General features: G+C 39.4%; 1 protein-coding gene across 2 annotated transcripts in view; it reads left to right on the top strand.

The window, feature by feature from the left end:
* Window positions 1–17,253, top strand: part of zfpm2a (zinc finger protein, FOG family member 2a) — a 275,950-nt gene that overhangs the window by 196,045 nt on the left and 62,652 nt on the right. The window contains exon 1 of one of the 2 annotated variants that reach the window (XM_042346926.1): window positions 7,626–7,655. The exons of the other annotated variant lie outside the window; for it this stretch is intronic. The gene's annotated coding sequence lies outside the window, so the exon portion shown is untranslated. Of the gene's footprint in view, window positions 1–7,625; window positions 7,656–17,253 lie in introns of those variants that run through there. 2 annotated transcript variants of the gene reach the window in all.

Here is a 17,253-nt window from a genome sequence, read left to right as displayed (position 1 = left end):
CTCCCTCCCCCTTTCAAATCCCACGTAAAGAATTTGGTCACTCAGTACATTATTGTTTGTAGGACACTGCTGTGCAGAATTGGTTGTTGAGTTTTGCCTACAAAATATACAATCAATTCACTATACAGTATATTCTGCGAAGCGTTTCGAGACATCTCAAAGTCGTGATGAAGCACTATATCAAATGCAAGGATTATTATTATTACATTATTGTAAATGTCTGTGAACTTTTTGACAATGGAGCTCACCATAACTGAGCTCTACACTGCCAGAGCCTAGTATCCACTCATGCAAACAGGAGTGGGATTTGCCACCATCCCCCTAATTATTCATCTGGTTGTGATCCTATTTGCAAAGTATGCGAAAATTAGATTGGAAGAGATTCTTCTGAAATACATGTTTCTTTTTAGAATATGAACAAGATCTGAGTAACTAATGAGCAGTTGATAATGTTTTTTCCCAAATATCACACCTAGCACATATATCATACCTAGCATATATGGTGAATAGGACCTGTGTTATCAGGGGGGAGGAAGCATAATTCACACTCTCAGGAAAAAAAATATTCCCAATGTATTCAAACCAGTACTGATGGATTTTGCTTGATGGGAATTAACTGATCTATGGACAAATTTCATTTCCAGCAGACCATCGCAACTAACAGGTTTCAATTTCAAGCATCTTGTCCTTTGCATTGCTAATCCTATGCAGTAATATCATTTCTATCACAGAGAAGACCCGAATCAATCATTCAAATGGTTGAAAATAAGAGAACTGAACAAATTAAAGGGAAGGTTATTCATTAGTTGCCCAGTAATTGATTGTGGCTCAGTCTTTCACAAGCAACACACATTGCTTTCCTGGTCAGAAATCCTAAAGGTAACATTTAATTAAGCAATAATGTACTGGTAAATGTGGGAATTCATTACACAGCCATGGTTGTGCTTGGCCACAGAGACCATCAGGCAATTATTTAATTCAAATCTCATATCCTCAAATTAATATGAATAAATACACTCATGTGCATATATTATCAGCTCTGAATCACATCAATGCAATTGCCTATTTTATCTTCATTGATACTCTCCTTTACCCTGTTCCCTCTGTTTACACAGCATAGAACACTGTTCAGAAAGCATACAAAATAACCAAATTCAGTTAATCACTTCTTTGGGTCTCTTTATCCAAATCTCAATGAAATATTTAACGTATCTCTATTAAAGCTTAGTATTTCAAATTACTGGCGTACATCCGTGTGGACTTGTCATTTTCTGCTGAAGAATTCCGTAGTTCTCACTTGAGAGAACTAAGCATCACAGAATCTGTGTTTATGTGAACAGTAGACTCTTAGTTGAAATTGAAATGTCTCTATAACAGGTTGTTGTTAGGAGCTATATTTTTTGGTAAGTCCTTTCTTCTAGTTTCTAAATAAAAACAGAAAATGCTAAAAATACACAGTAGGTTGATTTGAACCTGAAAGAGATACATAGGTTCTGGAAGGATGAGTAGTGGAGCAGGTCCTCTAATGGTCTTCTAATTGATCTACCGATATTTCCTGTGTTGCCAAACCTTCTTACAGATTGTTAGCATTCACAAAGTTTTTTTTACAGATTTCCAGCATTTAGGTTTCCATGCTGTCTTTACATCACTCCCGAGAGACAGTTTGGATTTGATGGGCTGAATGCCTCCTTCTGCACTGTACATTTCTATGATTTTATTACTCAGAGCAGAGTATAGTCACATGGAGAGTGAAATGGAATTGATACTTCTTGTTCTACATTGCTTTGAATCAGGGCCAAATAAAAACAAAGACTCAATTTTGTTGCTCTGAGCCGTGTTCACCTTGGAGCATGAGCCTAACATACATGTATTTATATAGCGCCCTGCACCTCCCAAAGTTCATTCACATTGCTGGATGGGCATTCAGATATTGGAGGTTCTTAGTTGTGTTATTGAATAGTTAACTGTGCGATTCACTTATTAATAATGTTAGAAGCAACCTGTTAAAAATTTAAGAGACCAGAGGGAGTGAGCCCAGTCTAGTATGCTTCTGCTGTATCTAGAGTTCTAAATTGTAAATTGCCCTATTCCTGAGACTACCTCCTCCAGTCCACACTTTTACTATTGATATAGTGATGAATTATTGTCAAAATCACGACATCAGACCTGCAGCACATAGAGAAGGATGTTCTTCCCAGTGTCTTACCAACAATCCTCTATTTATAATAATAATTCTTGCATTTGATATAGCGCCTTATCACATCTTGGAGATGTCTCAAAGCGCTTCACAGAATATACTGTAAAGTAAACTGACTGTATATCTTGTGGGCGAAACCTGGCAGCCGATTGAGCAAAGCAGGGTCCCACAAACAGCCAATGGATTGAGTGACCACATTTGTTTTATATTATATTGGTCATTCACTTCCTGGGTATTTGTGGGATATTGCTGTGCAGAAATCGGCTGCAGACTTGCCTACACAGTCATAATAATTTTCAGTAATTATTGTAGTGTGAAGCTGTTTTGATGTTTTGATAAAGTGCTGTGTGAAATGTATAAGAATTACTGTTATAAATATAGTATTTAGAGTTCTAGCATTCAAGTTTTGTGTCTTTTTTACCTTTGTTCTTCTTAATTTTATAATTTATTTCAGCCAGTTTATTTATTTGCACTGTTGAGAGCATGCACTCTGAGCATTGAGCTGCCGGATTTGCTTAGAGCTGATCTGTTTCATAGATAGAGAACTGCAGTCTCATCCTCTCTGTCCCCGATTCCCATTCCAGTACAAGTAGTTTCCTGTTATTCCTTAAACATTGTCGTGCTCGTGCAGTATGTTTCACACTCAATATTGGTGGGAAGGGGGAAGAAGGGGAAAATGGGGAGGGGGATATCTCTTCGAAATGACAGATGATCACAAGAGTGAAAGTAGATCTTTCAACAAATATCCTTCAAAGAGGATTAAAACATTTAAGGTACAGATATTATTAGCAATTGACTCATCCTATAGAGAGAATGTGGTAGAATATTGTCAAATTATTGATCATCTTGCACAGTACTTCATTGTAAAGTGGTTTCAGTGTAACTCCTGTAAACAACATCTGCTCCCTGATTGTTTTGGCTAAAGTTTGATACAAGGTCGAAAAAGTATGTTTCACACTCACACTCACACACATTTACCATGAGCATCCAGTTACCAGACTAACTCCATACTTGAAAGATTCATCTTACTGAAGCCAGATAGATAGTCATCTAGCTAGTCGATTAGTGGGGAGAAATTTCACCTTGGTCTAGATTTACTGTATTCATTTACCATTTCAGAGCATCCAGAATCCAGCATATTCTTAAACACAATTGCAATTTTTAAGCTTTTTTTTAAATTTTGAAGCCTGTGTCTCCCGACTCCACTGCCTTCCCATCACTCAGAGAATACAGTTCAAGATCCTGGTCGTCACCTTCAAAGCCTTCCATGGCCTTGCTCCTCCCTAGCTCTGCAACCCCCTAACACCCTACCATCCTGCCCACTCCCTCCACTCAGTGGGCTTCGGCCTGCTTCACGATTCCCACCTCGCCCGCCCCACCATTGGCGGGTGGGTCTTCTGCCACTCTGCTCCCACCCTCTGGAACTCCATCCTGCAGTCCCTCTGCCTTGTCCCCCCTCCTTTGCCTCCTTCAAGACCCTCCTCTTCGACTGTGCTTTTGATCACCCTGCTTCCCCCTTTGCCCTACACCCTCCCCAATCCTGACCGCCAGCTCGGGTCCGAAACAAGTCCAGCGCCTTGGGACGTCCTCCGGACATGAAAGCTGCTATACTGTAATTTTGTTGTTGCTGTTGTTTAAGAACTAGAAAAAAAAGAGGCAGTGAAGTAGATCGAGCTGCATTTTACAGATTGGTGCAAATCCTGGGCTATGCAGAAGTTTTTGGTCTCAGTCAGGGTTGCATGAACAGGTTAAATTGGCCCCAAACTTCCCAGAATCCGGGAGGGGAATATCAGCCATAGCTTCTACTCCCAGTCCCTCTTTAGCACCCTCCACTGGTTGTTATATGTATATGTGGCAACTGAATGTAGGGAGGTCAGGTTTAGTGGTGAACCCTCTCTCTAATTGAGTGTCCTGCCTATATTACTGCCGATGTTCACACGTGAACAAAGACCACTTGGGTGGGGTTTCGGAGGGCACCCAGTGCCCCTGGAACCACAGGACAGCAAGAAGAGGTCAGACCAGGAGCCGTCAGGTATCATTTATAAAATGGAGATGTCTATTGTAAATGCAGTACAAAAAGATCACTCTTTTTGGTAGATGGCCAGTAGTAGGCCCCATTGACTTAGTGAATGTAGTGGCTGTTTTTATGTACCTTGTACCAGTGATTAATTTTGCATATTGCCAAACTTGGAAGATCCTCTGCACCCAAGCAATGTTTACCTACAAATACACAGTCACTACACTTTTAAACTCAGGACTTTATACTCACAGTCTTCACTGACACTCCAATGCAGTGTGCTACATTGTTAGTGTACCATCCTTCAGGTAAGACTTTAAACCGAAGCCTCGTCTGCCTGTTCAGGTGGACGGAAAAATCCTATGGCATTACCTAAAAAGAGAAGGGGGTTTATCCCAGTGTTCAGCCAACAATTTTCAATGACAAAAAATCACTGACCTGAAAAGTTAACTAATTTTTCTCTCTATGGATGCTGCCTGACCTGCTGCGTGTTTCAAGCGACTTCTGTGTTTATACTGGATTTCCAGCATCTGCAGTACTTTGCCTTTTGTTTAGTTCTCCAGGTAAAATTGATGATTCACTTCATGGCTGTTTGTGGGCCTTTGCCTCGTTCAAATTGGTTTCCACGTTCGCCTATAGAATGTATTGGGAGAAGCTTCTTTCACTTATTGACTAATGCTATGGAATCTTTAATGTCCACCAGACAGGACCTCAGTTTAACATCTTATCTGCAGGATGGCCCCTCCAACAACGTAGCGCACCCCAGTACTGCATTGGACTCTCAGCCTAGGCTATGAGTTCAAAGTCCCAATTTGGGACTTCAACCTTTTGATGCAGGGGTGAGATTGCTGCCAACTCAGCCAGGCTGTTATAGGACACATGTAAGAACATTAAAAATGATTCAAAAGCATTATCCTGTTTACAGTAAATCTGTGAAGCGCTTTGAAACATTCTCACGATATGAAAGGCACTGTATCAAATGCAAGAATTATTATGATTAAGTTAGGCAGTGCAAATGAAGATAACTTGCTGACAGTGATAAAGCAGTTATTCGGATGCTGTGTACAGCAGTGTGGTGAGATGAGGCCGGGCTATTTTCACAGAACAGTAATCTGTAGAGTCAGGAGAGCCAGAGCTGTGCTCAAGCAGCACCCTCCACACCTGCGGTTCCAATATACGTTTCACTGGTGCTTTAATTCTCAGATTATATCTGAAGATACCCTTCAAACCTAATCAGCCCTCCATCTGCATCCCAATAGTGTTTCAGTGAGTTTATACATTTGAGACTGAGTGGAAGCTTTCAAGGCATTGGATGTGATGCGCTCAGGAATGTCAGAGATTTTGTTGCCCTACAATTATTTCAGTATTAAAGCCATACATCAGTGTATCAATAAAATTACACTGCAGATTATTATTGCATTTCATTCTCCGTAGGCCCAATCATAAATAATACAGCAGTTATACCAGTTATATTAATTATAATTAGAATACAGATAATGCAGACTTCAATTTATTATTATGACCAAATCAATTTTACAGTGTTTCGCAGCACAAGGTCATGCAAAGTTGTTGAAGCTCTGAGGCTAAACCTATTTTTTCCTTGCTCACACTGGAAAGAATTGTATCCTGGAGAAGTGTTTTAGCAGATGGAGAAGAGTACTTAACTAAGACGTGTCATCCCCTGAAAATGGACACTTTACAGTCAAAGAAAAATTGCTGAAGCTTTGAATTTACGTTGAGTGTGTGGTGTGTAACATCTGTGTTCATTGTTCACTGTGAACGTACTGCTTATCGGAAAGAAGCACCATGACATCAAAAGAACAGGCCTTGCTGGCTCTCAAAACTACTCTTTCCTCTGTCATGTTTATTGTTAAATTTGAGTAAAATGCGCTCCTCCGATAGCCGATTGGGCACAGGCATTGTCTCATGAAAAGAGGCCGGAAAGTCACAAGTTCAAACCAAATCCAGATTTGAGCTAAATTAGCTATTTCCAGTCAGGGAAGCACTGATATGCTGCAGTCGGTCTCAGCACCCTGGGTTAACAAGGGGAAAATAAGTCAGGGTTCTGATTATCATGTTGAGATCCCTGTTGGAATGTAGTTATTTGTGTGTTGTGTGTGGATATTAGCTGAAGACACTATTGGTTTTGGTTGCTTTGCTGCCAGCAGTCAAATAGCCAGCCAGCTCTCATTATCAGGGCTCACACATCATTATTGTGCACTTGGACAAGGTTCCTCAGGGTGATTGTTGCCTGTGGAGTCGTACTCCAGTGGCAGGAAAAGGGGTCAGATGCCTGCAGGAGAGGAGGGGAGAAAATTGGTGGACCTAACAAATAAAACCACACAAACTGCGCATAAAAATTGTTTAGTTAATAACCATGCTGCTGGCAGACTAAGAATCTCTTCCCTGATAACAGTCTATCAATTTCAGAAAAAGCTGCACTAAATATACATAGAGATGATGCAGCACCGACTCTGATTATTTATTAATGGAAACTCCTTTTATGTATTTATTTTTTATAGAAAACCAATAAATATCATAATAACTATATAGTGGATATACAAAATGATAGATTTATTAAATATTGTGAACATAATAATACAATGAGACTCTGTTACATGTAGAGGTACTAACCGAAGGAACAGGCTGCTCAGTGCACTCATCATTCTGAATTCTCCGATGTAAGTTTTGCAAATATGTTATGGCGTTTTTACAATGACAGTAATGTAATGTTAAATTATAAATGACATTTTATTCTTAATGTAATATTGAATTACACATACAGTACAATGCCAGTTATACACACGCCATCACTCCACAGGTCCGTTTAGCTCCGATGTAGCAGAGTTGCGAGACACCGGAAAAAACCCACAGTTTCACACATAGGGTTACTTAAAGCTTTGTTTTAGCTGCACAGTGTGAGTAAAGGATACAGTAATTTCAAACATGCACACAATGGGATTTTTGACTTCTAGACCAAAAGTAACAAAGCGGTAAAGAGAGACAGAGAGAAAGTGAGATTCAGAATAAGGGAGAGTCATCCAGAGAATGGCTGGCACAGTGTGTCAATAACAGTACATATCCTGATATAATTTTTTTTCAGTAGAACTGTATGTTGCATGATGACTAATTATCCATCCTGTCTGCTAACCGCAATGGGGCCAGCTTTTTACTGTATAAAGTTCCATTATAATATCCAAAAGTGCAGAGTGACCAATTCTGAGATTGAGTGATTGAGATAGGACAGTTCACAGCAACATCACCTTGAGTGAATGGAGCAGAGTAATCCCCTTTGAGAGCTATATAGGGGTAAAACAAGAGAGATTTCTTCATGAGTTCAACATGACACATTATGAAACACTTAATTTAATCCCATAGTGTGGCATTCCAAGATGCATGACTACGAGTATGGGAAAAGGTCTGCTCAGCTTTTGAATGAAGGTAAATGTAATTTTATTATTGCACCCATTACATTAATTCACTCATTGCAGTGGTTTGAATAGGTTGTATTTTTTTATTTGGTTGTTTGTTATTTGTACACAAAGAATTTGTAAAAGGAAAAAGGTAATTATTTTTAAAAGTTAAACCACCGTACTTTCATTGTTAGTAATAATCAGCATCCTTTTGAGAGCTTGAAGTGATTCCAGCAGCAGCTGTAATATTTACATATTTGCACGTTACTAATCAAATGCTCAGGTCTTCACTGTGTGCCTGGATTGGAATCTGAGCTCCCCCTAATTCCCAGGGCAAAGTTTCCTTATTCCACATGCCTCTGTTTACCTAGCAGTAAGTTGGAACCTGTTTGTTAGTCGATTGGCGACGGATCGCTTTTCCGGGGGTAATTATCCCTTCAAATCAATAAATCAATCAATCATAATTTGGTCACTCAATCCACGACTGTTTGTGGGACACTGCTGTGCGCAATTGGCTGCCGTGTTTCGCCCACAAAATATACAGTCAATTCACTTTACTGTTCCCTGTTGCTGGGAGGTGGGGGAGTGGAGTTGCTGAGGCATCCAGATAATTGACACCAATGATTCTCTTTTTGGATGGGGAAGGGGGAAGAGTGTAGGAGAGTTAACTCATTCGGTACCACAAGCACAAAATACTGCTTCTTCACAGATCAGAGATTGGCTGAGTTGGTGGCACCCCTCGCCTCTGGGTCAGAAGTTTGAGCTCACAGCCTGGGCTTAGAATCCAGAGGAGTACTGGGAGAGCTTTGCATTGTCAAATGGGTTGTCTTTGCATGTTAAGGTGAGATGTTAAGTCAAGGTGATGCCTGTCTGTGCAAGAGGAAGTTAAATATCTCGTGATACTAATTTGAAAAGAGAAGAGACTTTCCCCTAGTGTTCCTGGCCAACAATCCTCTAGATTAATTGGTTGTTCACCTCATGGCTGTTTATGTGACATTGCCAGCACAGATGGATGCCACACTTGGCTACAAAAACGATCATTAAACCTGACAATAATTACCTGAGAAGCTGTTTGCAAGGTATCTACATGTTAAGTTCTTTCTTCCTTTAGAACAGTTTTGTTGAGTGAGGCTCCTCAGTTCACCACAGTTACAATGATTCATATCTCCCCTACGAGCTAGATTTCCTCATCTGTCCAGACAATCTGAACAGAATAGGAGCAGCTCTTGTGTGGTAAATAAAAAGCCTGGAGACCTTCGGTTCCAGCTTTGTTTCACACTTAAACCCAAAGGCCTATTTTTGCACTTTTGGCCAGACAGTATCAAGGATTGTTTAAGCAAGTCCGAGTTGCTAAAATTAAAAGCTGAATTGCTGTGCCCAACGCCTGTGGCGAAGATCCCCAATTCCAAATCTCTCAAGGTAAGAAGATTAAGCCGAAATGCAGGAAGGTTGGGGGAAATTGATTGTGGCTCATCTTAATTCCTGCACCTGAGTATTTCTTTATTCTGTTATTCTTCCAAACATGACGTTTCGTACTTAAGTGAATTAAAAAACAAGATAGAATTTACATGCACTGTTACAGCAAGGAACCAAACCTTTCGCCCATAACAATAATAATCCTTGCAAATTTGATATAGCACCTTATCACTTCTTTGAGCCATCTCAAAGCGCTTCACAGAATATACTGTTAAGTAAATTGACTGTATATTTTGTGGGTGATCTAGTCTGTGCCAGAGTTTCTACTCTACATGAGACTCCACCTCCCCTAATCTCCTCTTGTATAACTCTCTTTTCCCCTATAGTGTCTTTTGCATTGCAAGGATATGTTTCTAAATTGGCCTTAGAAGCAAATCAATGTACTGAAATTGGGCTAAGGGGAGTTGTTCAGTCCACAGCCAGAAAATACGTTTTATTATAACAGGATTATGATACAGCATTTTTCACTCTGTAATGTGATAGCAAATTAGAATTAATATACAGTTGTTAAGAAATATTTTATTGTTGAATATCCTGTAAAGCGCTTTATGACGTCCTGTCAATGTGATAAGGCACTATATCAAATACAAGAATTATTATTAAATATTTTTTCTTGTATTAACATTAGCATTGTGCCAATAATATTAACACCTCACTGGACCTGCTGTGCAGTAATGTGAGAGAAATGCATTTCATATTGTACAGTCGATTAACTAGCGAGACAGCTGCTCATGCGGTTACATGATTTGTGATGAGAGAAACTTCACTAGCCTGAACTCTAATATTGACAGTTCTTTGTTACTCTTGTTCAGGAGACTGTGATAACTCTTGCTGTACAGCTCAGGTTGAGCACCAAGTTAGTTAGTTCCAAGTTATATATGCTGAGGTTCTCCCCATTTCCTTTCTGACCAGCATCCATACCTACCTCAGGTCTAGTTCATTCAGTTGCTCTCTTTGGGCCACGCCATTTATGCGGTATAGTGCTTGACTGTCAGAGATGTATACAATCAAGATAGTGTGAGTACAATCAAGATATGAAGTCTCAATGTTTGTTGGAGGACGTGAATTTGAGTGTATCGGGAGAGAGGAGCCCATCTTAAATTGGTAAATAGAACCATAGTAATTTACAGCACAGAAGAAGGTTATTTGGCCAATTGAATCTTGCTGGGACATATCTCCTGGATGTGCTAGAAGGAGACACCACTGACAATGTGCTGCACATTGGAATTCTGGTTCATAGATTGTGGTGTAGGAATGCCAGGAAGCGACTTTACTAAATAAAACTATCAGAGTAAAGCTGGCATCTGGCAATGCATGGCATTACTGTTCAGAAGGATGCTGGTGGTGGGGGGGATTGGATGTGCAGGTGAGGGGTGGGAGTGGGGGAGGTGACAGCTCATCTCCAGTACACTCAACGCTCAAGATCATAAGCTCTACATTCAATGCATTAATGTAATAATATTAATACATTCTGTTCATATCGGACGGTTAGGATAAAAACGAATGTCTTTGTGTTTTCCAAAATTAATAGATTAGAAATGAAGTTAATGTTATTATATTGGAAAACTGGCTAGCTAATCTGTGCAGCAAAGCTCCCCAAACCGAGGGTGCTAATTCACATTCGACATCAATAGAAGCTTTAGCTCAAATCATGTACCACAAAGTTCCCTAACACTGGAGAAGACAACTTTATTTATCATTTTCCCATCATTGTAATAGATATTAAGAAGATTGGGAGCGGACATGGTCCAGGTTTTTAAAACAGAGAATGGCCTGGCCAGCTAAGATGAATGAGAACAGGCCTTATAGTTTGCTCATGGAACATAGAACTGGATGACACAAATACCAAATTAGTCAACTTCAACCAAGAGAAAAGATTACATCGAAACATAGAAATCTACAGTGCAAAAGGAGGCCATTCGTCCCATCAAGTCTCCACCAGCTCACAGAGCAAAGAGTAAAGTTAGAGCTCTACTTCTCCCCCCCTCCCCCCCCAACAAAATGGACTTGCAATAGAACCAACTGATGCTGGTTTTGCTGACCGCTGCAAAATAGCGATGTGAATATCTGTCCAAGAATGGGATTGCAAGTTATAAGGATAAGATCAGATGGAGATGATCAAATACTCGGCAGAACACAATGATTAATGCTCTGTCGAGAGAGAATGGAGGACAAGTGGACCACGGCTGGTCAGAGCTGGAGGTTGTAAAGCGTAAGGTTGGATCAATATTCTGGAGTTTTTCTTGATTACCCTTGAGGGTCTTGGAGTAATTTTGCAGAACTTTATCTTTGGTGCTTGGCTGTTTCCCTCAGGAGATTGAGTGGATTGGGCAAGTTTGCAATAGAGCAGATTATACATGATCAGTGGAGGGAACATGCTCACAGGTCAAATGGCCTTTTCTGCTTCTGTGCTCTCTATTGTCCTTAAGGACCCAGAGCAGGGTACCTATTTTACCTTTTGAGTCTGGGAAGTGAACCAATCAGAAGCCACTTGAAGTGCATTTTTCTGATTAAGAATATTAATGACAATTATCTTTAGAAGGTAGCTATTAATGTGCACAAGATTATGCTTTCAAAAAACATGCAATTGTCTTCAAGCAAAACTGGGCAATAGAATGACAATAGCCAGTGGGGTAAACATTAAAAATATGAATAATTGGGCAAACTGTTTGCTGGAAACCAGATAATGCACCAGTGAAGCATTAAAATTGGATTCTTTGCAATGGAAAATAAGTGTTGTTTTTGTATGTGCAGTGGAATTCTATGCATAGATCAGATATTTGTTTATCTGATGTCTTGAAATTAAAATGATTCTGTGATATTTGTGATCCTTCATACAAGCTGCAGTGTAAATTGGCAATTTCGACCATTTGATAATATTATCCATCACCTCAAATATTATCTTACCAGGCAAGCACATTCTTCTAAAAACTGTAGTACCACCTCAACCTCATAAACACAATCCATAGGTGATAAGATAGAAACAGGAAGAAAATATACATTGTTTTTGCTGCGAGAGAATTGATCTTAGCTATAAGTTGTATGGAATTTTCAACACATGGTAAAGAGTTAAAAGCTGATATCTCCTCTACTTCACAAACTGCTCGCATTCTGTTTGGATAGATTCACAGCCTTGAATTGCAATACACTGACTGTTCTGTGCCCATTCGTGCTTCAGAAAGAGCAATGCTACTTTTATGAAGCAAGACAAAGTAAGTACCATAGACATTGTAAGCATCACTTTCAGCACAGACCCAATTCAACTCAGAATGCAGCTGCAGTATGACTTAAAGGCTGGAATGCTGCAGAGCACTGGGGGAGGGGGCTGCTGATAACGTTCTGCAGCCAGAGTCGCTTACTTTCTGAAACATTCTACCCGGGACTTAGCAAAGAAGAAACTGGATCATAAAATCAATTCAGCCAGAAATGTCTGTGAATCTCTGCAATTAAACAGCCAAGTTGGGCAAAATTCCGCAGAGGAAGGTGTGTTTGTGTGTGATGGTGTCAGTAGTTTGCGGGGGGAGGGGGGGGTGCAGCAATGAAACTGTCATCTGATGCAATGTTGGTGGATTGACCTACTCTGGTAGGAGTTAAGACTGCATTATCTTGCACCATGTCAAGTGTGCTTACAATATGTTCTGCTGATACAGCCTTCATTCATTTCACTCCCTCCTCCTTAAAATACAACCAACAAGATAAAAACTAAAAGGACAAAACTCATCATGAAATCATAGTTAATCTTTCAAGGTCAAAGACATCACTTTCCTATGCTGCTCAGATTGATAAGGTTTCCTGGCAGCTATGCTAAGTGCAATCTTGATTATGGTTCCATTGATATTACAATGACTAAGAACGTTTAGAATGCAAGGATTAATCAGTGCAATGTACCCGTGGATTTCATTGGAATGTGTGGGGCTTCTGCATGATAAAAAGAAAATTTCCATTGTGCTGTCAAATTCTGAACAAGAAGCAGATTTCAAAGTAGTTACAGTCTGTAAAGTATTTATAAGGCAGTTATTGCTTGATAGGAAACTGTGGTAATATGTTCTGGCTTCATTTTTAGGCCGTCGGAGGAATTCTTGATTGCTCCTGTAGTGTGTAGCATGGCAGACCTAGTCTGAGCACAGTGCTGTGAAGTAGCTTATTATTTCACAAATTATACAGTATTGTATAGTGGAGCTCTATGTATGAGTAATTATCAGTGGTGCGGTGGTTTCAAGGTGAAGGAACAGAATATTTTTGTTCCATTGTTCGAGTTCCATTTGGCATTTGTTAAATTGTTCTCTTTTATTATGTATTCATTTTCAAAAAGAACTGAGCAGTATTCAGAAACAATTTCTACACGTGATATGGGTAGTAGTCAGATGTAACAACAATGGCTGATTTCTCCCCCTCTCTAACCCATGTCAAATATCATACTCAACTGAGATCAGCTAACTCTATCTTGCTTGAGATTTAAACTCCCATTCATTTTACAGAGTACTGAGTATTTTTTCAGTGCAAGTCTTTTTCTTTTTAAAATAAAAGTTTATGTTTTTGTTTTGCTGCAGTACAGCCCTGTTGATCTGCGACCTCATGTCCTTTTGGTCTGTATCTTGCCCCATTAGTCACTCATATCTGATCCACAGTTACAGTACACAGTAAGAGCCTCTCTGTACTAACAGCCCACTTGTAACAGGTGAGAATAAATTGATATGTCCTTTAGCTTCAGCTACTGTAGTTATGTCTAGGATTTTCTCACCGAGATGTTTGCCTGCTTATTTTCTCACTGTCCTGTGCTGTGACTTCATGCTAGTAGATGTTGTTGTATTTGTTTTGCTAACTAGAGGGAGTTTCCATTTATTCAATTAGGTTCATGGGCAACATAACATAACATAACATAACATATAGGAGTAGGCCACTTGGCCCTTCGAACCTGCCCCACCATTCAATCATGGCTGATCTTCTAATCTAACTCCAGCTAATAACCTGACGCTGCCTTATCCCCATATCCCTTAATCCCTTTCGCAATAAGAAATCTATCTATCTCAGTCTTGAATATGTTCAAGGACTGAGCGTCAACAGCCCTTTGGGGTAGTGAGTTCCATACATTCACCACCCTTTGAGTGAAGAAGTTCTTCATCAACTCAACATTGTCAGGATCTTCACTGTAAAGTGCAGCGACTGTGTTTTGTAGGCGAACATGGCAGCCAATTTGTTCACAGCAATGTCCCACAAATGGTCATGAAGTGAAAGACCAATTTTATTTTGGGATTGTTGGCCAGGATACTGGGAGAAACTCATGTTTCTTTTCAAATAGTGCCATGGGATTTTTAAGGCCTTCCTAAACTGCCAGATGGTGCCTTGGTTTAATGTCTCACATTTAATATTGAAGGACGGCACCTCCAACAATTCATTATTCCCCTCCGTATTAGACTATATGAGTTCAAAGTTCCTGCTAGAGAGCTTGAACCCACAACCTTCTGATTCAGAGCTGAGATTTCTACTGACTGAGCCGGGCTGACACCTAACTGGGCACTCCAACAATATTTTCCTTCACCATTTTCACCATCACTGAGATTTTTTTTTAAAAATCATCATCCATTCTGGGTTGTCATTTTCCCCATTGAACCTTACATGTAATCAAATGCTTAGTATTAATCCATGTGCGATAATCCTTGTGGCAAATGTGTACTTTAGATAAAGTGTGGTTTTAAGGCGTCAAAGCAATCTAGTGTGGAAATTGTGTTGGTTTAAAATGATATTTTCTATTGTGTCTATAGACAACAAAGCAGAAAAGTTTGCTAAACCTGAGAAGGGTCGACAAATCATTCCCCAAGCTTTGAAGTGCTGCAAAAGCCCTTAAGTTACCATCACAAATCCAATCTACTCTACATAGCAATCTTTTCACGTTGCATTTAGGTGCCAGGACCCATCAGTTGTTTTGCCTTATAACATGAAACCCAGTGTTTCAAACCTGCAGAAAAATAGAAACAATATTTAACCTTTCCTGATGTGGTGTCATTTGAAAAGGAACTACGACATTTTGAATTACTTCACTCTCCATGTAGTATCTAATAATAAAATACTAATCCTTGCATTTGATACAATGTCTTATCATGTCATTGAATCGTCACAAAGCGCTTCACAGGATTTACTGATTTTAGAGTTGACTGTGTATTTGTAAGTGAACATGGCAGTCAATTTGTGAGATACAGCGATTTTCTGTTTTTAAAGAAATATAACTTCAAGGATAAAATAAAATAATTGTAGATACTGTCTTTTTGTAAGCTATTGCCCTACACGTTATTGATGTAACCTCAAATGATCCCTCCTCTTCCCCAGTGTTGGGTTTTATGACACACTCTGACTTGTTCTGTAATCTTCAGGTCAACTACAATAGTTAACTGCTGAATGCCTGAGATACAACAAATACTGATAATGAAAGAGCTGTAGCAGATTTAACATTGCCTTTGTGGTATTGTTTGAAAAAGAACTATGCAATTTTGAATCATTTCACTCCCCCTCCCCCCTGTTTTTTTGCATGCAGATCAGTGTTGTAACGCTGTACAGATATAAAGATGCAAATTCATCTTCCCTCTATCTCTGTTACCCACTTATGTTCATCAACCAAAAATACACAGTCACTACACTTTACAGTAAATCCTGTGAACAGCTTTCAGACGTTTTGACGATATGATAAAGTGTTATATCAAAATGCAAGAATTATTATTTTGATTTACAGTTATAACAATCCTTGCATGTGATCAAATGCTTGAAACATCAAAATGTCTCAAGTAGCTTTACAATAATTCCTGTTAAATGTAGTGACTGTGCATTTGTAGGTGAACATGACAGCCAATTTGCGCACTGCAAGATCCCGCAAATAAGCCAATCCTTTATTTGTAATTGACAGTGGATGAATTTTGCTTGGATCCTGTACTGCTTCCAAAGCACGGACTTTCTGAAGGAGAATCAGAATTGAGGTTGATTTGTTGAATGCTGCTGATGACCTTTCCATTGACATAGCTGCCTGAAGATTGCATTCAAGATGTAAACTCTCCATATCACCAAATATTTACTTTATCAGTATTAACATATTTGTGCTTTGGCACCATTCAGCGCTGTCACTATTTTGATTAATGTTTATGCAGCGCTGTCACTCTGGAGTATTTTACTACAAAATGAATAAAATACACCAGAATCTGCTTTTCATTGTAAGCAGTGTTACAGTTGGCTTATTTCTCATTCGTACTTAGAAGGGATTTGTATTTAAAGTAATTACTCCAAAAGCCTTTTCCGGTGTAACAGTGACAAAAACTAAATGCCCCAGAAGGAAAATGGATGAGAAGTATGCTATGGCGTTGTCAGATCAATGCGGTCACTTCTGCAGGAATCAAACTCCATTGTTTTACCGGGGTTTGAAAGATTGCATTGGAACGTGTCTATTCAAGTTTTTTTGAAAAGACCGGATCGAGTTCATCGAGAAATATAACTCGCAGAAATTGGTTGCTGATATTTTCATTGTGCAGCCAGCACAGTGGGACAACCACTTGTCTCTGCAGTCTTCCCCAGAGACCCATTGAAGTTGTGGAGATGACGCAAATAGGTAACCACTAATTCCCGCTAAGGTGTTACTATAGGGAGATTGCATGAACACTGAGTGGAAATTGAATGCACTCGTATTTTTAATAAGCATGCACTTTGCCTTAAATACTTGATAGAAAATCATTTGCACTAAGATATTTTTTAAAAAATGGCGTACACTTAAACAAAATAGAATTTCAGAAATTCCAAAATTCCCAGAAAGCATTTAATAAAAATAAAGTCCAGACAATCAGCTCTAATCTGTGGCCATTTCTAATGGGAGTCATTGATATCAATTCAAATTTGCAAACAGAGAATGTTGTCTGTCACCAGAAGTATGTCACTTCCCGCAGTTTGACATCCGCACCTCCAGTTACCAGCAAAATTGCCTATCCATGATTCGAAGTAAATATTATTGACTCTTGTTATAAATCACCGTAAATTAGACCCCAATATTGCAATGTTATTGCCCGCTTTGATATGTGATGTAGGCATTATATTTGCAACACAGGAGTTCAGGCTTGTAACGGAGAATCGATGGACGGACTTTAACCTGTGAGAACGCGGAAATAATCGCTGAGAAA

Source organism: Callorhinchus milii, unplaced genomic scaffold (assembly GCF_018977255.1).
Source record: "Callorhinchus milii isolate IMCB2004 unplaced genomic scaffold, IMCB_Cmil_1.0 Scaffold2, whole genome shotgun sequence".
Taxonomy (NCBI): Eukaryota; Metazoa; Chordata; class Chondrichthyes; order Chimaeriformes; family Callorhinchidae; genus Callorhinchus; species Callorhinchus milii.
Note: the sequence above shows the minus strand (reverse complement) of the source record. Positions and strands in the feature narration are given on the sequence as shown.